This window comes from Marmota flaviventris, chromosome 12, assembly GCF_047511675.1.
Source record: "Marmota flaviventris isolate mMarFla1 chromosome 12, mMarFla1.hap1, whole genome shotgun sequence".
NCBI classification, from domain to species: domain Eukaryota; kingdom Metazoa; phylum Chordata; class Mammalia; order Rodentia; family Sciuridae; genus Marmota; species Marmota flaviventris.
This window is the reverse complement of record NC_092509.1, coordinates 399828-425381: the sequence shown is the minus strand read 5'-3', so window position 1 is coordinate 425381 and position 25554 is coordinate 399828. Positions and strand designations below refer to the sequence as shown.

Sequence of the window (25554 nt, the reverse complement as noted above, 5' to 3'; positions counted from 1 at the left end):
TGTCCTAAATTCACCTACCATCTCCAAATCTTTCCTGCTTCCCAGCATGACTCCAATGCAGAGCCCTTTATCCCTTACTTAACCACAACAAGATCAGAAGACCACCAGCTCCAATTTTCAATCAAAGCAAGCTTGTATTTATGTCCACTGACACTTGCCAGGACTGTCTCTCCCAAAAACCCCAGGCTAGAGACCAGTCCCCCAACTCTCCAGGAACCAGGTCTTATAACACAAAAGTTCCAAAATGGGTGTCTTGAGAATTGACAGTTCAGGATTTTTACAAGCATAAAACAAAGACAGGGAGTAGGTTAATGATCTCCATGGCTTCATATTTCAAGGTAGAGAGTCATTTCAGATCCAAACATAAGAATTTATGAGGTGTCACTGAGGTTTCAGATAGTGTTGTTATCTGGTCAGGGAAAGCCAAGAATGGGTGAGTTCAAGGCATGGGCAGGGATTATGAACAAGTTTAGAAATCACAGAAATTTATAGTAAAACAGAAATTACCTTTTCATGATTTGTGATAAGATGCCTCCCAAACTGAAGATGGAATTATGCTGGGTTCACCACTTTTGCACGTAAAGATGACTGACTAGCCCATGCACATTGGTGTTTCTTACCTACTCAACCAAAATCCAAAATAGGTGAGGATTTTAATTTTTTTTTAGTTGTAGTACACACAATAACTTTATTTTTTAATTTATTTTTATGTGGTGCTGAAGTTTGAACCTATGGCCTTGCATGTGCTAGGTGAGTGCTCTACTACTGAGCCGCAACCACAGCCCAAGAAGAAAATTTTCTTTAAAAGGTATAAATGCACAAGATTATGAAGATAAGAGAAGAGGCAACATACAACAGAAATTTCAAAACTTGAGGAAACGTGGATGAAATGGAATGGAGAATGTTCAATCTTGCATCAGCTGCAGGGCAACCTGGGAACCAGTCTGATTTTCATTATCTGAATCTCCAAACTCTTGGAAATTGTGGCATTGGGAAGATGTGTGAGGATGAAAATATTAGACTGTAACAGAGCCCACCTGTACTCTTAACAGCTAGTAGCACATGATTTATCAGGCCCATTAATAAGTGAGCATATTTATTGGGACTCTCCAGAAAAGGATTTCACTATGTAGTATTTTCAAAATATATTTACCCACAAAATTTTTATATTTATTTCTTCTTCCTCCTCCTCCTCCTCCTCCTCCTCCTCCTCCTCCTCCTCCTCCTCCTCCTCCTCTTCCTCTTCTTCTTCTTCTTCTTCTTCTTCTTCTTCTTCTTCTTCATCTTCTTCTCCTTCTCCTTCTCCTTCTTCTTCTTACCAAAGATAACTCAGGGGCACTTGGCCACTGAGCCACATACCAAGCCCTATTATGTATTTTAATTAGAGACAGGGTCTCACTGAGTTGTTTAGTGCCATGTTTTTGCTGAGGCTTGCTTTGAACTCATTCTTCTCCTGTCTCAGCTTGTCACTGGAATTACAGGCATGCACCACCACATCATGATTTTTCTACCTTTTAACATCTTGAGGAACACAGCTTGGGATATACCATTAAAATTTGTCTGGAAATTGAGATGGGAGTATTTATCATAGTTCTTTACTCAGGTCATTTAAATCTAATAACTAAGGGAGGCATCACTTATTCATTAATAGTGGGTTTGTTAAATACCCACAATGTGTACTAGGCATGGTAGCACACCCTTGTATTCCTATCTGCTAGGGAGGCTGAGGCAGGAGGATCATAAGTTCAAAGCCAATCTCAGTAACTTGACAAGGCCCTAAGTAATTTAATGAGACCATATCTCAAAAAAAAAAGAAGGGTTTGGAATCTGGCTTAGTGGTTAAGTGTCCCTGGGGTCAATTCTTGTTATGCAAAACAAAACAATATGAAAAAACCCTAACCAGCAAAAACAAACCACTATGTTCCAGACTATGTGTGTTCTTTAAACCAAGAACAAGATCACCCTGTTACCATGCTTAGAAAACTGACCTTCTAGTGAGAGAGTAATCAATGCCTGTCTCCATTTGGTTCTATTCACATAACAGAAGGATCTATGCCAGTCGTGTTCTTCTACAAAGCCATCTCTCTATAGATTTTTCAGGAAAAGTGCATTGTCTCCATGGGCTTTGGCTTAGTTCCTGGTCTCTGCACCTCTCCCTAGTGCTCCTCTGCCTCCACCTCCTATCTGGAGATGGTTAACAACTGATAGACTTGAACTCCAGTTTGAGGGCAAAGTCGGGTTCCCAGTCAGGCACCACTTAAGATGGAATATCATTGATTGCTAGATCATGGGTAAGCAGGCTCTTTCTGTAAAAGGCCAACTAGTAAATATTTTAGGTGCTATGGTCCAAGAGCAAAATCAAAATTATTATGAATAGATGTATGTAACAAAATAGAAAACAAATTTCTACAACTTTTTTTTATATTAACTAAATTGAAAACATAAAAATGATTGAGTACTTTTTTTTATAATACAGGTAACCTAATAAGAAGAGTGGTATTATTTTTGAGGTATAACATTTTGCTTAATTAATGTTTCCATTCACCAGCTGTCTGTCCACATAAGAAACTGGCCAAAACAATTAACTTATAAAGTTCATGGACTATTGTTCTAGAGATTCCAGTTTTTTATTGCTTAGGGACTCTGGCAAGAGAAGAATATCATGTTGGGATTGCATGAAGAAGCCAAACTTCTTACCTTTTCAGCCAGGATTCAAACAAAGAGCAAGAGGCCAGAATCCCACAATTTTTTAAGACCTGCTCCCAGTGATGTAAGGATCTCCTACTAGGCCCTTTCTCTTAAAGGACTTCTTACCTTCAAATGGTTTTATACTAGAGACCAAGACTTTAACACACAGACTTTGGGTGGACAGTAAATCACTGCAGGGATCAGTGTGGGTTTTTCTATCCAGTTGCAAACTTCATCTATAAAAAATTATTCTTAGTGCACAGGCCTTACAGAAACATACAGTAGACCATGGTTTATTGACTTCTGTTGTATTAGGTTATTTTGTGTTAACCATAACACAATTATCTGAGACTGGATAATTTATAAACAATACAGGTTTATTTCACTCATGGTTAGGAAGGCTGAGAAGTTCAAGATCAAAGGGCTGCTTCTGATGAGGCCCTTCATGCTGCATTATCCCATGGCAGAAGGCAGAGAATAATAGAAATCACTCAAGTCTTACTTCTTCTTCTCATAAGGACACTGATCCAACCATGGGGGCCCCATCCTCATGACCTCATCTAACCCTAATTAACTCCCAAAGACTTCATCTCCAAATACCATCTATGTATGAATTTGGTGAAGTTTCCAAATAATGAACTTTGGATAACACTTTCAACCCAAAACTCCTTGATTCACTACCTACCTGTCTAACATAGCTCTGGCTTATCCTCATGTCACTCCACCAGACCTTTCTTCTATCTAAATCCCTACCTTCTACCTACTCCCTCATGTCTAGATTCAACTCTGGGAACACTGTTCATTTAGTATATGGACATTTGACTTTTTTTAAAAAATCCAAGGACCTTCATTCTATCATGCCATGAATTCTTAGGCAACAGAGTCCAGCGACTCAAGCAATTTCCATTGATTCTCTCTGTCTCTCTCTCATCTGGGTACCAAGGTTGCACTCAGGGGTGCTTAACCACTGAACCACATCCCCAGTCTTATTTTGTATTTAATGTGGAGACAGAGTCTTACTGAGTTGCTTAGCTCCTCTCCTTTTCTGAAGCTGGCTTTGAACTCAGAATCCTCATTCCTCAGCTTCCTGAGCTGCTGAGATTACAGGCACCACTGCACCCAGCTCCATTGGTTCTCACAGAAAGTGCTGTTCTCGGTGGAGCAGACAGGGGTTTCTACTAAACACAGCCCCTTTCTCTTTTGTCTTCTTATTTTTCTTATCTTTTTTTCTGCACCCATTTCAAGAAGCTTTCTCAGCTCTTAGAGGGCTTAATGGGTTCAAGATAAACATTAATTTTTTAGGCAAGAATCTTGCCTTTAATTTTCTTGTCCATGACATTATGCACAGCAGGCAGGGTAATTTTATAGACTTTTCCAGTTTTACCACAATCACATTTGTGGGTCACTCCTTTTTGAATAGTAGCCATTCCCTAATGTTTGCTATATCACCCTTCTTACAGATTTGCATATATGTGACCAAAGGAATGACTCCACACTTGCTAGAAGATCTAGAGAACATCAATAATGTTCCTCTCTTTTTTCCCTTTTTGTTCTTTATACTGAAGAATTACTGGAAGATGTTGGTTCTGGCCAAGAAAAGAAGAAAGTATATGAATCTTGTTGATCTAAAATGTTCCTACCTGCTGCAGGGGTCTGCTAATCTCATGAACTGAATCTTACCTGCTATATGTGTGTGGTCTTTGAGCTAAAAGTGTTTTTGTTTGTTTTTTAGAAACAGCTTTATTGATATATATTTCACCCATTTAAAGTGTGCAATTCTGTGGTTTTTAGTGTATTCACAGATAAATGCATTTGATAATTCCAAGGATAAACTTCACCACCTTAACCTGTAATCCCTCACTCCCTCACCCTCCCAGGCCTAAGCAAATGCAAGTCTGCCTTATGGACCCCTGAAAAATGATTGAATAATGAAAAGAAGAGATATGTACAGTGGAGCACACCTGGAGTCACAGTGACTCAGGAGGCTGAGGCAGGAGGATCATAAGTTCAAAGACCTCTTGGGTATCTTAGTGAGACCCTAATCAAAAAAAAAAAAAAAAAACAGGTAGGGGGATATTTTAGAGGTAGAACATTTTTGGGTTCCACACTCAATACTCAATACTAGGAGAAAAAAACAAAAGAAGAATATTTTATGATGTGGGACAATTATATGAAATTCACATTTTAGTATCCACAAATAAAGTTTAATTGGAATACAGTTGTCCCATTCATTTACATGTTTGTGGCTTTCATGCTACAAGGCTAAGTTGAGTAGTTGTCCCAGAGATTCTATGGCCCATGAGCCTAAAATATTTACTAGCTAGCCCTTTGCAGAAAAAGTATTCTGACCTCTCTTTAGGCAAAGCCAAGGGTGGGGTTACAGAGAAGAAAATGGGCAGGATTTCTCCCCCAGATTAGTAGGCCCTTTAGGAGAGGTTTCTCACAGGGGAGGACAAGGAGGCTCTCGTGGGCTAGTGCTCTTAACCAGTAGTGTGGGGGGCCTTCGCTCTAATGCTCTTTCCTGCACCTCATTTAAGCAAATTTGGTTTAGTGGGTCTGAGGATGGACCCAGAGTCTGCCTTTCAATAAACACCTATAATTCAAAGGTGTGGGAGGGATCTCCAGGGCACACTGATAAGTGCTGTCCTCTGCAAATGCACCCAGACCTGTAGCTCCTCTCATGGGTTCAAGGACATTCCATTTCTGTTCTTGGAGGCAATGACCCTACAATGTGACAAATGCCACTCAGCTGTACAGTTGTGTGTGTAGTTGAGGGGAGCCCAGAAGAGGGCTGCTAGAGTGTCCTGTAGGAGCATAACCATGGGGAAGAGTGTTCTGAAGGGATCTAGTTGGTCTTCATGGTGAAGGTGCAAGAGGTGGGGACTAGACATGGCACAACCTTTCATGTCCTCAGCAGCCAGGCTATTGAAAGTGACTGCAGACTCTGATCAGTCATTGAGCACCTGGCTGGGGGCTGGTAACAGTTTTGTTCTTATTGAGGGTCCCAGATTTAAGGGTGTGGCCTACAGAGCAATGATTGTTTTTCCAGGGGAGAGGGGAATGGCATTTCTGAGGGCCAGACAGGGTCAGACTGACTCATCAGAAAAAATTCTCCTCCTCTTTCTTCTTTAGATTATATAAAATATCAAATATGCAGAAAAATAGACTGGAAAATTATACACCTATATATTTATAGCTTAGAAAAAAATAGTCAAATTTTGCCATTCCCTTAATTGTTTCTTTCAATATATCTCTCACTTTTTTAAGATTATTTATTAAGCCTGGCACAGTGATGCTTCCCTGAATCCTAGTGATTTGAAAGGCTGAGATGAGAGAATTGCAAGTTGGAGGCTTGTTAAACCATGATGCCAAGAAAAGTCCACTGACTCCAATTGAAATCAAATTAAAGCAAGCTTGTAATTCTGACCAGTCAGGGCTCTCGATCCTGAAAAATGTGAAAACAGAAGACAGTCCCACAGCTCTTTAGGAGCACAGCTTTATAACACAGAAAGTTACAAAAAGAATGGGGAATGTCTTGAGAACTTACAGATAGCAAAATTTTGACAAGTATGACACAAAGGCTAGTTAATGGTCTGCTGTCAGCACTTAGGAAGTGAATTAGATCTCAACATTGGAATTTATGAGGCACCATTAGAGCTTCAGAGAGGGTTGTTATCTGGCCAAAAAAAGCCAGGCCTGGGTGAGTTCAAGGCATGGGCAGGCATTCCAAGCAGTCATTTATAGTAAAGCTGAAATTAAATTTTATGCTTTTGTGGCAAGATGGCTCCCTATCTTAAGAGGAAATTAGACTGGGTTAATCATGCTAGCATCAATCACTTAGTGGAACCTCTCTCAGAATAAAAAAGGAAAAAGGCTGAAGATGTGCCTCCGTGGTTAAGTACTTCTAACCTAATGTCCCAGCTCCTCCCAATGTATATTAAAATTGGTGTGTGTGTGTGTGTGTGTGTGTGTGTGTTTGTGTGTACAGTTCTATGAATTTTAACACAGAATTTTTTTTAACACATTTTAGTACATGTATAATGAGGTTATGTAACAGCTTCATTACCCAAACAACTCCTGGGTCCAAGTCCTCTCCAGATATCCTGCTCCCATTGGTAACTCTTGGCAACCACTGCTTTATTCTTCACCCATATTGGGTTCTCTCTTTGGGAGTGTCATGCAAGTGGAGCAACACTGTATATCACCTTTTAAGATCAGGTCCTTACATTAAAAATAAAAATCTTGAGTTTAATCCAAGTTGTTTGTATCAGTAGCTCATTCCTTTTTATTTATTTATTTATTCTTTTACTGGGAATTGAACTCAGGGGCATTCAACCACTGAACCACATCTCCAGCCCTATTTGGTATTTTATTTAGAGACAGGGTCTCACTGAGTTGCTCAGCACCTCACTATTTCTGAGGCTGGCTTTAAATTTGCCATCCTTCTGCCTTAGCCTCCTGAGCTGCTGGGATTTTAGGCCTGCACCACTGCACCCAGCTTGATTCCTTTTTATTGCTGAATGTTATTTTGTTTTATGAATTGGTCACAGTTTTCTGTTTGTTTGTTTGTCTTTGTTTTAAGTTTCATTTGCCTCCCAGAGGAAATTTGGGTTGTTACAGCTTTTGGCAATTATTTATACAGATGAAATCAACATTTGTTTACAGGTTTTTATTTGAAGGTAAGTTTTTCTTTCTCTAAAGTAGACATCCAAGAATACTTATTAAAAACACATGGTAAACATATTCTGAAATTTATAGAAACTTGGTAAAAAAAATCTGAGGGTGTAGCTTGATGGCAGAGTACTTGCCTAATATACATAAAGCCTTGGATTGGATTGCCAGCACAGACAAAAAAAAAATGAATAAAAACAAAAACAAAAAAATAGCTCATGAATTTCAGGTTAGTGATTTCACAGAAAGAGGAAAGAGGGAGTCATTATTTAAGGGAAATGATGGAGAAGTTTGCAAATAGAGAGAGATCATAGTTGTATAACATTGTGAATGCAATAAACACCATCCATTTGTTCACTTTAAAATGGTTTTTTGTAACTGGGTGTGGTGGCACATGTTTATAAACCCAGCACATCTGGAGACTGAGGCAGGAAGATTGCAAGTTCAAGGTTAGCCTAAGCAACTTAGTGAGGCCTTTAGCAATTCTGCCAGATCCTGTCTGCAGAAAAAAATAAAATTGGCTGGCAATGTGGCTCAGTGGTTAAGTGCCTCTATGTTTAATCTCTGGTACCAAAAATAAAAATTAAAAAAAAAAAAGAAAAAGAAAAGAAGAAAAAAATAAGTTAATTATGTTATATGAATTACACTTCAATAAAATAAAACCACATTATTCTAACAAGAACTGCAGATTATACTTAATGGTTATGTCTCTCAACTTGCTTTTATATAAAACAAACTCTCCTCATGCCAACCACTTTATTTTCTTGACATTTATTTTTGTTAATTAATCTTTTAAAAAATAGTGTTCAGGGTTGTGGCTCAGTGGTAGAACGCTTGCCTAGCATGCACAAGGCACTGGGTTCGATTCCCAGGCACCACATAAATAAATAAATAAACAAATAAAATAAATGTATTGCTAAATAAGTAAATAAATGACAGTGGAATGCAATACAATTCTTATTACACATATCCAGTACAATTTTTTGTATCTCTGGTTGTGTATAAAATATGTTGACACCAATTCATGTCTTCATACATGTACTTTGGATAATGATATCCATCACATTCCACAATTCCTGCTAGTCCTGTTCCCCTATCTCTCCCACCCACTTCTCTTGAAATTGACCTTAAAGAGAGACTGGACCAGTTTTCCTTTGGAAATTGTGCTTTGTTTTCTTTTCTTATTTAACTCTCTCCCTCTTCCTTTGACCTTGTCATCTACTTAGGTGAATCATTTTGGACAAGGACGTTTTGGGGCCATGTGGGGCACTCCATGCAGCATCTCATCAGGAAGCACCTTATGTGGGCACCCTATGACTTTTGATGCAAAGTTGATCACTAGATTATGACAAGGGAGGCCAGATCACTTTGCAGGCAATGTAATTGTTTCTCTTTGGCACAGGCCAGAAATTGGGGGTGGAACTCAAATCATGTGAACATCCAGTTTCCTAGAAGAATTCTAAATCTCTTCAACAGCGCTACCATGTAAATTAATAAATGCAACTGATAAGTAAGGTTTCAGCTCCCTGAAACCTTACTCAATAATTTGCCCAGCAGGTGTGATGGCACACATCTGTAATCCTTGTGGCTCAGAGGCTGAGGCAGGAGGATTGCAAGTTCAACACCAGCCTCAGCAACAAAGCAAGGCCCTAAGCAACTCAGTGAGACTGTGTCTCTAAACAAAATTTTTAAAAAAATGGCTGAGGGTGTGGCTCAGTGTTTCAGGACCCTGGGTTTTATGCTTGGTACCCAAAAAAAAAAAATAAAACTTAAAATTAAAAAAATAATAATAATTTGCCCAAAGCACAGAGAATTGAGAATTTGAGATTCTTACTTGTACTGTTTTTCTTCTGTTTAATTTTCTTTTAGTAAGCTCCATCTGTTTACTTCACAGGGCAGACACAGTGTTCCTTTCTGAATGCAGGCAGTCCTGGAGGACCCTGCCCAAAGCATAGACCTCTGAAGGCTCCAGACACAGCCTGAGACCCTGAGGGGCTGACAGTAGCTGGGGAGAAGGGACTCCCTCAATGGGCATGATGGTAAAATCCCCTTTCCTCCCCCATCCTTCTCTTCTAGACTTGTGAATCCAGCAAGAAAATCTGACCAGATTCTCTCTAAGAGTGGGGGAATATAAGAAAAAAAGTTCTCACATCTGTTGAGAATTAATCTGTGAACTATTTAACCAAACGTTGGCTTATTCTGTCCTTGGATAAGGTGGATCCAGCAAAAAGATGAGAAAACTGGGAGGCTATTCTTTTAAATTACATCAGAAACGGGCTTGTTTCTACTGCAGAGCTCAAAGGGTTCTGTCTTAGAAATCACATTACCATCAGCTCACTCAAAGACAAAATTGAGTGCTTTCTTCTGACTGGGAGTTCAGGTATTCACAAGGATAGACAGATGATATATAGATATAGATAGATGATATATAGATATATAGATATGTGGATATATACATACATAGATAGATAAGTAGATGGTTAGATAGATATAGATATAGATATAGATATAGATAAAGCAAGAGGTATTTTAAAATAAAGTGCAAACATGGCAGGCTGTCTGACCTGAGCCAGGGCTATAGCAAGGATGATTATGGAAGAAGAAATGGTTTGTTTCACCATCACACAGAAGTTTCTAATGGTTCTTCTGCAGGGACATCACCTCTTATTTTTCCAGAGACCCTGTGTGAAGACTTCCAGAGCTGTTGAGGACATCCAAGGCAATCCTTCCTGCCCCAGCCCCCACTTTGAGTACAGAATTTCTTCTTTCTTGGCAGGATGGGCCAGGAAGAATTCTAGACAGATAGGGCTGGCCAGCCAGCTTCCACTGGCAGATCAGAGTCATTACAAGGCCACCAGGCCTTGGACAGAAAAGTTGGGGTCCAGGCTTTGGATACTGCCAATGGACCCACCTTCTTTCCTGTTCCTCTTCTGATCACCAAAGATAGAAGCAGGTTCTATCTCCCTTTCCATGACACAGGTAAGCCCTCTTCCAGTCCCACCCAGGCTGCATGGGAGGTGTCATGAACACCAGAGGGAGTTGGAAGTCTTCCATGAATGCCTTCATTGACTCCAATAATAACCTCTTCTTTTTGTGCCTCAATTTCCACATGGGTCAAAGGAGCTGGATAAGATGATCTTCAAAGCCCTATCAACTCTGCACATAATAGTGTTTGTTCCTAAGATTCCCTGGATTTTTTTCTTGACATAGATTATTTTCAAGAAGCAATTTTCCCTTCTTCTCCCAGAAAAATCTTAGCCATATGTTTCTGATCTTTTCCACACCACCTTCTCTGGACTTGTCTCACTGAATCTTTGCTTTTTTTACTCAAGTCCCTGGTGGCCAGAGCTAGTAAGGTCTTGTCTGCCTGCTCCCCAGGACCCACTTATCTTATATTCCCATGGAACACCTTCCCTGGTGAGGGAAAGACAATGGTGCCCCCTCTCTTTGAGCATTGGCTCAGTCCTGGGCCCCAGGCTGGGCTCCTTCATTTGGGTTTGTTAATTCATTAAATTTTGAAAGTATCTCAGAGCCACAGAGAAGTCAGTTCAAATGAGGAAACTGAGGCTCAGAAACCATGGCTTGTGCAATCTTCGAGATTAAGAAAAGGTGAAGCTGGGAATCCAACTGCATCTGTTTGGCCCTAAAGCCAGATTTTATCTTTTGCATCATGTAACCACCTGGCTTCTTCCTGGAGGAAATTCCTGTCTCAGGGACAGGGTGGCCAAATAGCAGAGAAGGCAGAGCACAGAGTGTTGCTCTGAAGAAACAAATACATCTCAGGTCAACAGGAAAGGGAAAAGGACACACTCAAGTCTCAGAAACTGGCAATAATCCACTTGAAGCCAAGGATCCTGGCATGGGACATCACACCCAGTCTGCTCCCCACCAAGCTTTGTCAATCTGACTCTTTAGGAGGACTTTGTACCAAATTCTACAAGAGCCCAAATGGCAGAGTGCAATGTGCCCTCATTTCCATCACAGAGGAGCTGTGGGAATTTGGATAAGTTCCTCCCATGCTCAGAAACCTTGATTTATTTTCATGAGTAATGAGTGTGAGACTCTGCACCTATCTCAACAGATTATGGTGGGCAGCAAAACTGAACAGACTTCTCTGATTCAGATGTAAAAACATACATATTATTGTCTTTCACTCATGGCACCCACACATCTCAAGCATCACCTGTAGCAATGCCTGACAGACATTTTTGAATCTCTACCTGTCACCAATGTTGAACAGTCCTTTAAAGCTTCATGAGTATTTCCATATTTTCTAGTCTGTAATTCTCCCCACAGACCTCTCAGTAGGCAGAGCTGCTCCTGTCCTTGGCTGTAGTTCACAGATTTAGAAACTAAGGCCCATCATTTATGGTTCCCAGCTTGTTGAAGGGTTGACTTGGAGTTGGAGCCCTCTGTCAACATTTCTCCATCTTCTTGTCATTTGGAGAGAGCAGGCTAGTAATGACAACTCTACAGCCATCTGTGGTCCAGATGTGCCCAAGAACCTCCTCGACCCCGTGTCCCTCCACACCGGCCACGTGCCTGAGTTCAAAGCCAGCCTCAGGACTGAGCATGGAGGCTAGCACACAGGTAAGCCCTCCTGAGGCCACCAACATCCTGAGGGCTTCTGGTCTTCTTTCCTGTTTTTTTTGTTCTTTTTTGGTGTGTGTACTGGGGACTGAACCCAGGGATGCTTCACCCCTAAGCCCCACCCCCAGCCCTATTTTTTATTTTATTTAGAGACAGGGTTTCACTGAATTGTTCAGGGCCTCATTAAGTTTCTGAGGCTGGCCTCCAAATTTTGAACCTCCTTCCTCAGCCTCCTGAGCTGCTGGGATGACAGAATGTGCCACCATACCCAGCTCTGAGGATGCATGGATACCTGCAAATGTACCATGACCCCAACTTGAGTGGGACTCACCCCCAGAGCAGTAGCCTATATAGGCATCTTCCTCCACAGCGCACTCACCAGTTTCCCTTCAGTTTCACCAGCTGGGCACAGTCCCTGGGGACATGACTGCTGGGAAACTGGCTGCAGAATTGGATGATTTGGAATTTGTTCCTCATGGTCATAGGATGCTGGCTTATTTTTGTGTCTTCAATGACATTTTGAAACCAAGGTGGTTCAGAGTTCTTTACAAACATCCAGTCATGAATTCAACTTTATTAAGGCCAATTAATCCTGGATTCATTATAAATTTGCCCAGAGGAAGTTATTATACTTTCCCCTTTGATTGGAATTTGGGCTTTAAAGATGCTTTCAGGAGTGAAATGGAAATTTCTCTTTTCTCAGAGGGGACCTACCTTGCCAGCAATTGCCATTAACCCTGTGTGTTCCTCAGTGTGTCATACACCAACCTCTGAGCAGACTGTCAGGCCTCCAGCTGAGCTCCCTGTCACATCCAGAACTGAACAGATCTGCTAATGCCACACTGAATCAAAGGTGGAGGAAGTCTGACACAGTGGCAGAATCTCATCCCAGCAGGGCACAGTGGTGCTCGTCTGTCATCCAGGTGGCTCAGGAGGCGGAGGCAGGAGGATGGGCAAGCAAGTTGGAGGCCAGCCTCCACACCTTAGTAAGACAGTGACTCAAAATAAAAACACCAAAGAGAGCGAGGGATACAGCACAATAGTAGAGCATCCCTGGGTTCCCTCCCTAGGACCGCAATCAATGAGATAACCTGCCGCTGAATTTGGTTTACTAATACCAGATTTTTGTTTGAAATTTGGTGTCTATGTTCATGGGGATATTGACCTGGGTTTTTGTTTTGTTTTGTTTTTCTTTGTAGAATCTTTACCTGATACTGTTACCAAAATGATGCTGGCTTCATGGGAGCATATTAGAAAACATTTCTTCCTATTTATTTATTTGGTAAGAGTTTGAGATGCATTTGGTTTCATTCTTGGTTTTGGCACCGGGGTTTGAACCCAGGGGCTCTTAACCATGGAGCTCCATCCCAAGCCTTTTTTTAAATATTTTATTAAGAGACATGGCCTCAGTGCCTGTGGTCTGCTGGCAGAGGCAGGGCAGGTGTGACTCCCAGGCCACGGAGTTCATCCTGGAGGCCGAAGAGAACATGCTCTGCTCAAGGGCAACGGGCACAAGAAGAAGGAGTTCATCTAGGACGGGACATTGCATGACCTGTACATGGCCCACGCCAAGGCCCTGGGAACCAGTGGTCAGGGCTGTGCTGTCCTCCTGGAGGCCCTCTGGGAGGCTCAGCAAAGAGCGACATGAGCTTTGGCATCTTTGTCCCAATGTCCAGATGCTGTCACAGCTGATCTCTGGGAGTTGTCTGCCCCTGGCCACCTGCCAACCTGCTGGGGGATGCTCTCCACCCCAGGCTGGGGGTTCCTGGTGGGAGCCTTCAGAGGGCCCAGACAGCCTCACGGAGGCTCCAGTCTCTGCAGAGCCCGAGCCCCGAGTCCTCCAGCTCCCAGCTGGTGCTGCTCTGGGCCCCGCTGAACAGAGAGTCAGGTTTGCTCTTCATCCTGAAGGGGGCCTCCTCCTCCTCCCCTCCAGGAACGGGCTTTCTGCTGGGAATCTGGTTTTGCTTTTTGTCCCTGGGAGCTTTGACTGGGAGAGGCTAGAGACTCTTGGGATTGGAGTTTCTTCCTGGAGTTTTTTTTTTTTTTTTTTTTTTTTTTTGTACTGAAGCTTAAACCCCAGGGGTGCTTACCCATGGAGCCCCATCCGCAGCACTTTTTATATTTTATTTAGAAACAGGGTCTTGCTGAGTTGCTCAGGACCTCACTAAGTCTCTGAGGGTGACCTCCAACTTGTGATCCTCCTGTCTCAGCCTCCCAATTGTCAAGATTTTTAAAGACACGAGCCACCATGCACGACTCTGCTTGATTCTTACAGGACAGGGGAAACCTCGACGGAATCCCTCTGAGTTCAGGAGCCCCTCATTTTTCCCAGGGGATCTGGAGTTGAGTGACATCAGGGATCCGCAGGAGGCAGGAGGATGGGCTTTGGTAGCTGCCTTAGAAAGTCCTCTCTCCTACAGGGGGGACAAGATGTCCTGTCCATGATGGGCCAGTTGATGAAGCCAAAGAAGACAGAGATCACAGGGAGGATGCGTGGCAAACCCTGAGCCCAGAGCCGAGTTGAGGCCCTGCCTCTGACATGCTCCTGGCTCTGAGAGCCCCCCACTATGTGGCTCTGAGCACCCCCCACTATGTGGCTCTGAGTCTTCACTCCCTTAGAAGCTGTGGCCACACTGTGTGCTCTGGCCCCACTGAGGTCAGCATCTGCTTTCTTTGAGGTCACGGAATGGTGCCCACTTTGACACCAGGCAGTGAGTCTCCCTTGCTCCTTTGTGGACTTATTTGTTTTTTATGCTGGTGATTGAACTTGGGGGCCCTCGACCACTGAGCCCCGTCCCAGCACTTGTATTTTTTATTTAGAGATAGGGCCTGGCTGAGTTGCTTAGGCCCTTGCTAGGCTGCTGAGGCTGGCCTCCAACTTCTGATCCTCCTGCCTCAGCCTCCCGGGCTGCTGGGATGACAGGCATGTTCCATCGTGCCCAGCTCTTCCCCAATTTTATGTCCTTCTTGGGCCCATTACCACTTTACTCCCTGAAAATGTAAGTTCAACATGAATCCACTGTTGCCTTGAGGCCTAGCAGCAGCCTAAGCTTCCTCCATAAGTGGCCAAGAGCAGATCTGTCTCTGAACTGGGTTCTGACAGCCCTGTTCTTTGGGAACAGCTCCATGACAGGGGGTGCTAGTTTGGAAGGTGAGGGCTGGGACCTGAGGCAGGTCTGCTGTTCTGCAGGGGCTGGTGGTTCTGGGGGCCGAGGCTGAGCTGGCTCTGACCCTCCTTGCTCAGGTTTCCTGGGAAGAGGATTCTAACTGCACTTGATGGAAAGTTAATTAACCTGAGCATTGTCATGCAAGGCCACCAAAAGGGCTCCTTGACTGAGTGCAGCAGAGGAGAATTTGCATATGAAAACACATCTCTCTGGGGCTCCCAAGTGGGGTATCTTGGCATCATGCTCAGGGCCCTGTGGGGTGGCTCCTGGACACTGCACCCCACAGCTCCACAGAAGGCTTTTTGTGGCATTTTGGGGCGATGATGCCTGTTTTCTTTTTTTTTTTTAGATGGGGGCACAGGGATTCAACTCAGGGGTTCTTGTACCCTGAGCCCCGTCCACAGCTCTATTCTGTATTTTATTCAGAGACAGGGTCTCAACTGAGTTGCTCAGGGCCTTACTAAGTTGCTGAGGCTGGCCTCCAATTTGTGATCTTCCTGCCTCAACCTCCCAGGCTGCTGGGGTTATATGCATGTGCCACCACACCTGGCATGATTTTTGTTTTCAAATGATGACACCAAACTTGGAATGGGTCCAGTACCCAGCCTGGGGTCAACGAGCCAGTAGGAGAATCAGGCTGCAGGGTTGGGTCTGGAGGGAATTGAGGCGGCGAGAAGAGAGCAGGTGACATTTCCCTGTGCTGGCTGGGACCCTGTCCGAGGTGGGATCAACAAGATGGTAAACAAGTACATCAACCAGGGCATGGCTGAGATGGTCCCCAGCATGCTATTCATGGAGGAGGAGCACATGCTGGACTTCAAGGGCTTCACCTCCCTGCACCGAGCTCTGGAATCTTCCATCCCCCCCATCATGATTTTTGCCTCCAACTGAGGCCACTGTGTAATCAGGTAAGTGCTGCCAGATGTCTCTGCTCCCCTGGTCTGACCCCACCCATGATGTCACAAGTCAGGATGGGACAAAGGGAGCACATGTTGCCCCTGGGAGGAGACAGCAGGGGGACTAAAGGCCACAGCTGCCCTATCCCTGATGGGGAGGATCTCCGTGGGCCTCTGAGGCTGGACATTCCTGTGGGGAGCAAAGGCCTGAGGAGGTGGGGCCGCTCTGGTTACCTGAGTGTCAGCTCCCTCACAATGGCTCCCAGAGGCCAGCAGAGCCCGGTTCATCTTTAATGAGGACACTGAATGACATTGCACCTTGTCCCTTGTCATAGGTGGGAACACAGATTTGTCTCTGAATTTGTTCTCCTTAGCTCCCCATGACAGCAGCGTGCATCCTGCCACATCACCTACATGGGGTGTGACTTTCATTCCTGTGGCTGGCCCTGCTGTGGGGTGTCCCTGGTTGTGTTCCTATGTGAACATGAGAAAGTGATGTCCATTCATTCCCCTGTCTCTCTCAGTCCCTCCCCTTCCTTCCCTTTGTCTTATCCAATGAAATTCTCTTCTATTTTCCTCTATTGTGAGTCAGCATCTGCATGTCAGAGAGGACACTCAGCCTTTGGTTTTAGGAATTGGCTTACTTACTCAGCACAGTCCTCTCCAGCTCCATCCATTGACCTTCAAATGCCATCATTTCATTCTTCTTTATGGCTGAGTAATATTCCACTGTGTATAGGGACCACAGTTTTTTTATCCATCCATCTGCTGAGGGGCACCTAGTCTGGTTCTGTAGCTTGGCTACTGTGAGTTGAGCTGCTTTAAACACTGAGGAGAATGCAGGTCTCTCCAGAAACAAAACCAGTAAGGACAGTGAGACCTTCCTAGAGACATAGTGGGGCCTCTGGCCCCTGCCTGACCTCAGCTTGCCTTTGAGTATAGCTGCTCCAGGCCGTGGGGACAGGGGGTTTGGTGCAGAATGGCTTGGACACATCTTTAGCACAGTGGCTCCACATGGATACATGCTCCCCCCCCCATTCTGGGGAGCCCTGCTCACAGCCCCCCCCCCCCCAGTGTCCCTGGCCTGGCCAGCAGGTGTCTTCAGAGGATGCTGCTCTGTCCACCCTGAGCCCCAGAGAAAGCTCCACAGGAAGGTGGCTCTGACCCGAGAACCTGCCTGTGGGGATGGAGCCACGTGGTCTCAAGAATAGGACTCTAGTGCTTAGTCCTGGGGCTGTTGTCCAGCAGCACTGAAGGATGTGGCCGCTGCCCCCTGAGCCCAGGAGCAGGGGCTGTGACCTGGTGTCCAGGGAGCGTGCAGCCCAGAGGCAGGCTGGGCAGTGACCAGGGCTGGACTGGGACAGGAGCTGGGGCTCCTGGCAAGTTGGGGTTGGGGCGGGGGCTGAGGAGTATCTGGGACATGGGCACACTGTGGACGACTCCTGACCTGCTGCCCTCAGGCTGCTCCCAAGGGGACCTTCCAGCTCCCTGCCCCGCAGACCCACATCTGACCCCGGGGCTCATGAGGGACAGGGGGAGAAGGGACAGTGTTGGCTGAGGGCTTCTTCTCATGGCTTCCCACATGGGCCCTGGGGGGCACTGGGACGTCTTGATGTGCTGAGAGCCTGTGGGGCTGTCCTGACTCAGGGACCTGCCCAGGCCAAAGCCAGCAAGTGTCCACCCCAGCACCACCTGGATTCAAGGCCCATCCCCCACCCAATGCATTTAGATACAGAGTCTTGCTGAGCTGCTTATTTAGCACCTTGCTTTTGCTGAGGCTGGCCTCCAGGTACGATCCTCCTGCCTCAGCCTGCCAAGCTGCTGAGATGACAGGCTTGGGCCACTGCAGCATCCAGTCTTTTTAAAAACTCTTAGGTCGTGAGTCTGGATGACAGCCTTGGCCTCCTCGTTTCCTTCTGTGTGGGGCTAAGGAGGGAGCCCAGAAGCGCCATGCCAGGCCAGCTCCAGGCCATAGGCATCAGGCCGTAGGCAGTGGTGTGGCCTAGTCCCAGTGGGAGCCTGTGGCCCAGTCCCAGGTGGGGCTTTGAACAGCCCTCTGGAGATGCAGCTCCTAGACCCTGGCAAACTCCAGTAGCACTTAGTGTGGCCACAAAATCACAAAACTGCCACCACAGTTTGTTTTAGAATGCTGCCACCCCCATCCCCGTCAGCCATCCACAGTCCCTCTGCTGCTGCGCCCTGTCCATCACCAGACCTCAGGCAGCAAGAGGCTGCTTTCTGTCCCTTAGCCTTCTGTGGCTGTGTGTGGGGTGTGACTGACAGGCTTCACCCCTGTCCTCCATGCCCTTGAATCCCCCGTGGCTAAGGAGCGCCCACTGCATGGGGCCTTCACCAGCTCAGGGATCTGGGCACTCATCAGCCCAAGCCCGTTGGGGGGGTTTGGCTGTGGGACTGACACTGCCGCAGACGTGTGGGGACCGCAGTTTCTTTCTTTTGGATCTGTGTGGAGGGGTGGAGCTGCTGTGTCACACGGCACCTCTGACCTTCCAAGGAACTGCCAGTAGGATGGCTTTATTGCCACACTCCTACCAGGAATGTCTGAGGGTCTTGGTTTTTCCACGTACCACTTGACATCTGTTACTGTCCACTGTATATGTCCTGGTGGGTGTGCGGTGGCCTCTAACTTGATTTGCATTTGCCAAGGGCCAGCGAGTCTGTATTTTTTGTGTTTTACTGGCTATTTTTATATCTTTGTAGAAATATATCTTTGTATCCTTGGCCCTTTTTTATTATGTTATCTTTTTATTATTGAATTGTAAGTGCTCTTTACATAGTGTGGATACTAGACCATTTCCACGTGTTTGATTCATGAGTATTTTTTATTCTTTGAGTAGTCTTTTCAGTGTTGAACAGAGTCTTTGACATAAACGAGTTTTGAATTTTGATCTAAAGCTCCAGTTGATTGTGCTGGAGGTGTATGTGGCTCAGTGTAGAGTGCTTGCCCAGCATGCCTAAGGCCCTGGGTTCCACATCCAGCATCACATACACATACACAGTTTATCTGCTTTTTCTTTTGTGTTTTTGGCCTCATATTTAAGATATCATTGTCCAGCCAGGAACAATGGCGCACACCTGTAATTCCAGAGGCTGAGGAGGCTGAGGAGGCTGAGGCAGGAGGATCATGAGTTGGAGGCCAACCTCAGCAAGGCCCTAAGCAACCCAGCGAGATCCTGTCTCTAAACAAAAATTAAAAAGGGCTGGATCTGTGGCTCTGTAGTGGAGTCTCCCAGCATCAAACAAAATCAACAAAGCAGGGGTTCTCTGGGGCCACCTGAGGATCAGTTTATTACCTGTCCCTGACTATGCTTTCCTTGGGTCACCCCCTAGCTCTCTGTGGCTGTCAGTGCCCCCTTCCCAGTTCCCAGTGTCCAGTGTCTTGTCTCAGACAAGCGTAGGTGACGGGACTCCTCTTGGCCTTCACAGGGGCACCGAGGATGTCCCCTCTCTCCACCGGATCCCCCTGGACCTGCTGGACCATGGGATGACCCTCTACACTATGCTCTGCTCCCCCGCAGGAGATGAAGCAGGTGCGCCCCTGCCGCTGTCCCCCCCCCCCGCCTTCACTTTGGGCCCCTCACCACCCTGGGCATCTCCTCTTACCCAGAGGCTCTGTCCCCTCGTCTGCAGGGTGGGTTGGTTACAGGGACATTGTCCAGTGTCCCAGAGCCTCCATTCACCTGGGTCTTGCCTGTTCTCACCTTTAACCCCCTTTGGTCAAGTTTGAGGGAGAGAATAAAAAACAGGGACGTGACAACAACCAGGGACTGAACCAGGGCCTTCGACTCGGAGCCCATCCCCAGCCCTGTTCTGCTTTGATTCAGAGACAAGGTCTCACTGAGCTACTCAGGGCCTCACTTTTGCTGAGACTGGCTTTGAATTCGTGATCCTCCTGCCCCAGCCTCCCAAGTGCCTGTTCTCTGAGCCCAGATGAAGGGCTTTGCTGGGGCACCTTGGAGCAGTGGTGGCCTGCATAGAGGGTCACTTCCTGGGGTGCTTGCTGGCCTGGTCACCTGGACCCCATCCTGATGGTCTTGCAGGGCCTATTCTGTTTGCAGGCCCCAGCATGCCCCGCATCCCTGGATCCCTGGCTCTGACCCTCTGGACAGCCGGTGGGTGGGCTTGGACATAGATGTCCCAGCACCTCTTGCGATAGCTGCAGGGAGGACTGGGTGTCCCTAATCCCTGCATCTCCAACCCTGTAGTGTTTTGATGGCTTTAATTGAAGCCAGGGATCCTTGAGAGTTTGTTCACGAAGCTGCCAGAGTGAACAATCCCCATGGTGGATGAGGCGCCAGGCCCAGGTGATCTTGGCCACACCACACGCCACCTCATCGCCCCGGCCCTTATCACCCAGCACCCAAGGGACCAGTGACAGGTGTCACCATGACAGATGACACGGCCCTTCTGATGCTGTGTAGGCTGCCAGATTCTGGGGACACCTTCTGATTTATTGGACTGTCATGTTCACCTCACAAATAAAAATGGCTCCTCTCGGTCCCAGGCTGTGGAAAGAGGCTGGAGCCTCAGGGACCAGTGTTCTGGGACAGAGGGGGACATTAGGTACTCTTTAGTCAGTGAGCAGGACACTGGCCGTGCAGCTGGTCCGCGTCCCCTGGAGGGTGCAGCCAACCTCCTGCTCCCCAGTCCAGCAGTACGAGATGCTGTACAGTGTCATTTTAAAGCACTGTATAAAGGAGACATTTGGGCCCTGTCACTTCTTTTTGTACCAGGCATTGAACCCAGGGTCACTTAACAGCTGAGCCCCCTCCCTAGCTGTTTTTCTATTTTATTTAGAGACCGCATCTCACTGAGTTGCTCAGGGCCTTGCTAAGTTGCAGAGGCTGGCCTCCACCTTGCGATCCTCCTGCCTCAGCTTCCTGAGCTGAGATTACAAGTGTGCTCCACTGTGCCTGGGGTCCGGTCACTGTGGATCATGTTTTTTCTCCTCTGAAGGATCATTAACATCTAAGCCCAGATGGAGGGAATCCACATCAGTAAGGAGGCACTCAACCACGTGGGGAAGATCGGCACCAAGACCACTCTGAGGTGAGGCAGTGGCCTCCTGGCCCCAGGTGGAGGCTGACCAGGGCTCAGGCTGTCTCTGGGCTTCCAGGTGTGACAAGTCCCAGGACACAGTGGCTTAGACTGCTGAGCGTCTGAGGTGGCTTGTGAAAGTTCGATTAACGAGAGAGGTCCCCCTTGTCCTGCAGCTGACACTCCCTCTGCAGGAAGTCACTAACTCTGCCACCGTCTTCTAGGACAGGAGATGGACAGAGCCAGAGCCTGGGCTCTGTTGGGGCCTTGCCAGCCTAGCCCCTCCCCTGGCCCCTGGCTCCTGTCCAGATGCACTAGGACAATGGGCTCTCCAGACCAGGAATTGTGTCCCCGACAGTCTGTGAGGCCCTGGGACCCATTTCCTCGTCCCCCATGTGTCCCTGGGGTTCAGCTGAGCCTACAGCTGAAGCCGCCTTGGCTGGGTGGTGGCTTCAGTGACTTTTAACCTTTCTGAGCTGGAGACACATGGGGCCTTGATTTTGTTGATTTATTGTGACATGGGGCTGAGAAACAAATCCAGGGCCTTACAAGTGCTAGGCAGGCGCCCTACCACTGAATTCCATCCCCAGCCCTCTTTTGCATTTTATTTAGAGATAAGATCTTGCTGAGTTGCTCAGGACCTCGCTAAGTTGCTGAGGCTGGCCTCCAACTTTCCATCCTCCTGCCTCAGACTCCAGAGCCCTTGAGAAGCCACTGTGCCCGGCTTGAGGAATTTCTAGACTAGGGTGAAGATGTGAGGACCAGAACTTATGTCACACTGGTGGCCTCCATGATGGGGCTGTGACTGTGATGTTCCCAGTCATGGAAGCTCTGTCCTTTGCTGGCTCCACAACAACCAGACAGAGCCCGGAGGGGGCCCAGCTGGCAGAGTCCTGCCATCCGTGGACCTTGGGGGGACCTCTGGGTCTGGCTGGACTCCTGGCCCAGCTGTCCACTGCAGGTCCCTTGGTGCAGCTGCTGACTCCAGCCAACCTACTGGCCAAGATAATCAGGAAGGACAGCATCGAGCAAGAGCCCATGGAGGAGACCAGCGAGCTGTTCACGATGCCAAATCCTCGGCCAAGATCCTGGATGACCAGAGGGACAAGTCCATGAAGGGACCCTGGTGGCACTCCATGGAGACTGCGTCCCCACGAAGGCAGCATGCCTGGCCTGGACCGGGCCTCCCCTCTCCCATGAGCTCTGAAGTGTGGTTAGTTCTGTCTGAAGAGATTTTTTGTTTTGTTTTAAATTCTAACTTTTGGGATTGCTTTCGTCGAATCCTCCCTCCCCTGAGGTGTTTTCAAATAAAATCTTAAATGTTATTTGGACGACACCACCACTACCCCTCCCCTCCCTCCTCCCCCTCCACTCCCCCTCCCCCTCCTTCTCCCTCCCTCCCTCCCTCCCTCTCTCTCCCTCTTTAAAACTTTTTTTTGGGGGGCAAGGAATAACTGGGATTAAACCCAAGGATATTTTTATTCAGAGACAGGGTCTCACTGAGTTGCTCAGTACCTTGCTGAGTTGCAGAGGCTCACCTCCAAATTGCGATCCTCCTGCCTCAGCCTCCCAAGCCACTGGGATGACAGGTGTGTGGGACCATACCCAGTTGGCCATATCTTAATTATCTACTATTGTGTGTGTGTGTGTATATATATATATATATATATATATATATATATATATATATATCAACATGGCTCGAGGCCAAAGGTGTGGGTTCTGGGCACTGTCCCCAGGAAGGTTGCCTCTGTGTCCCCCACTGTGCGCTTTTGGGATTTCTCTCAGGTCAGGCCCTGGGACAAGCTCACTTGTCGCAGGGTACAGTGGGGGCCAGGGTGAATCCTGAGCTTCACCTCCACCTCTGCCCACAATCTCCTTGTCCACTCCGTCCCATGTCCCCACACCCTGGCAGCTGAGGTCCTGCCCATGTGGGGGATGCCTCTGTGTGCTCATGCACACTGTACTCGGCCTATTGAGAAGGAACCTTCTGGAATGGCCAGCTGTAGGGGCTGCCCCCTCCCACTCACTCATTGGTTCTCTAACCCTGAGATGGTCAGTGATGGGGATACGCTGATGGGACCAGGAGCTAACAGAAGGCTCTCAATGGCCCAGCTGGACCAGTCTGAGCAACCAGAGAGAGTCATTTTGGGTTGTCACCCAGTGCACAGTGATACGAGTCATGCTGACATCAGAGGAACTTGGTCAACACAGGGGGCTGGGCTAGGCCACCTGCAGGTTCCAAGTCAATGAGGTAAATGTGCAGCCCAGGACACAGAGCCCATGACACTTCCCTCCACCGGTGGACAGAAAAGGAGGGACCATGTGGGTCTGAAGCATCCCCTCAACCCAGCCAGGAGGTGGCTGTCAATGTCAACTGGACACTTCCACAGCAAGCACCTTGGCAGACACAAGGGTACAGTGAACTCCCCACACCCAGGGTCCCGGTTACGCCATGAGCTCAGCTGAGGGACACAATCAGAGCAACCTACCAGTCCTCCCCCAAACTGTTGAGATCACCAAGGACAAGGGCCATTGAAGAAAAGGTCACAGCCTAGAGAAGCCTATAGAGATGGGACAATAAGGCCCCTGGCTGGGATTTTAGGACAGAAAAAGGGGCATCAGGTAAAACGGAAGGCAGTGGGTGCAGGTGGTGACTGGGTACCCACTACAAAAGATGATGGGTGACACACAGGAATGCACTGCCACTGTCACACTGCTCTGCAAATCTAAAACTGTTCTAAAATTTTAAGTACCCCCCCTTTGTGGCACTGGGCATCGAACCCAGGGCCTCACAAGGTCATCAAAAGTTCCAAGAAGGTGTGTGCAGTGGGGCTGGCCTGTCATCCCAGCAGCTCTGGAGGCTGAGGCAGGAGGATTGCAATTGGAGACCAGCCTCAACAATTTAGCCAGGCCCTAAGCAACTCAGTGAGACCTGTCTCTAAATATAATATAAAATAGGGCTGGGGATAGTGCTCAAGGTTGAGTGACCCTGGGTTCAATCCCTGATACCCCCCCAAAAAGATGGAAGCCGACTGGCCATGAGAGCCCAGAGTGCCCTGGGCTACACCCGCTCCCTTGGTGTGTGGAACTGGCCTCACTTGAGTCCTGGGTATTTGGAGGTTGCTGCGTGTCTTCAGATCTGACCTCTAAGAACAGGTTTTGCCGAGGCCCCTCCTCTGACCCAGGCCCCAACCTTTCCCAGAAAGAGACCAGAGGCCGCAGTGACAGCAGGCCCCAGCTGTGGGTTGGGACAGAGGTGCCCTCATGACCAGAGGGGTGTGTAGTCTTCTTGTTCCTTCTCCTCAGGGCAGGTTGGGTGGCCTGGATCTCCTCTGACTCCCCGGCCGCCAGGCCTGATGGTCACATTCATCTCCCAGAGGCAGTTTTTCTAAGCGACCCCTCGCCCACCGTGTGTGGGGGGAAGTCTCCCTCCATTATGAGCAGGACACAGCCGCAGGAGCGGGAGCAGGGGATTTGTCACATCTTATTGCGCTGACCGCCACCTAGCGGCCATGACAGCACCTCCATTTTTTGCGCTATTTCAGCTCTAGCCTGAAAAATGGTTGTGATGTTTAGGTGAAGGGGGGGCTGCTCCCCTGAAGTGTTTGAATTGGTCACACCTGGGCCCAGGCTCTGGGGTGCCTCCCAGTGCAGGATTGGGTGGCCCATCAATCCAAGCTTCCTGCCGGCTCCCAGGAGCCCCTGTGGTAGTGAGAACCCAGGACAGGAAGGGCTTTTTTCTTGACACCACAGACTGAACCCAAAGTCCCTTACCCACTGACCCCTGTCTCCAACCCTTTATATATATTTTTTTAGAGCCAGGGTCTCACTGAGTTGCTCAGGACCTCTCTAAGTTGCTGAGGCTGGCCTGCAACTTTCAATCCTTTCCCCTCAACCTCCCAAAATGCTGGGATGACAGGTATTTGCCACCCAGCCGGGCTCCTTTCTGTCGTTGAGCCTCAGTTTCCCTATCTGTAAGATGGACCTCCGTCTCCTATCACTGGAGGTGTGTGACCATAACCCATGGACCTGGAAGGTTATGTGTGATCAGCCACTCAAGCAGCCTGGATTGAGAGGAGCCCCCAATCCTGGTCCCTCCAGGAAGAGGACTTGGCAGTCTGTCAACAAGGAGACCCCCCTACCGGTACCACCCTCCCCTCCCAGAAGCTGGGCTTAGAAGAAAGATCTCTATTTCGGGGATAAGAACCCAAGGCCTGCAGAGGGCCTCAGAGCCAAGAGGAGAGGATAGGATCAGGAGAAGTCACCAACTCCTCCCAGTATCCCCACTGGGAGAAAGACCCTGCCTGCTGCCCCGGGGCTGCTCTGAGGGGAGGGAGCAGTGACCTCCCTCGGTCCCAGGCCTCGGGGAAGCAGAGCCAGGATGGAGGGCATTGGCCACCCCTCTCCCCGCTCACCCATCGGTCAGCATCGTGCCTTGTCCCCTCCCAGGGCAATTCACCAAACTGCCACCTCCCACTTGGAGG

General features: G+C 47.6%; 1 pseudogene; it reads left to right on the top strand.

Moving 5' to 3' along the window:
- Positions 1-22183, top strand: part of LOC139707864 (ubiquitin carboxyl-terminal hydrolase 31-like) — an 82482-nt pseudogene extending 60299 nt beyond the window's left edge.
- Positions 22184-25554: the final 3371 nt, after the last annotated feature.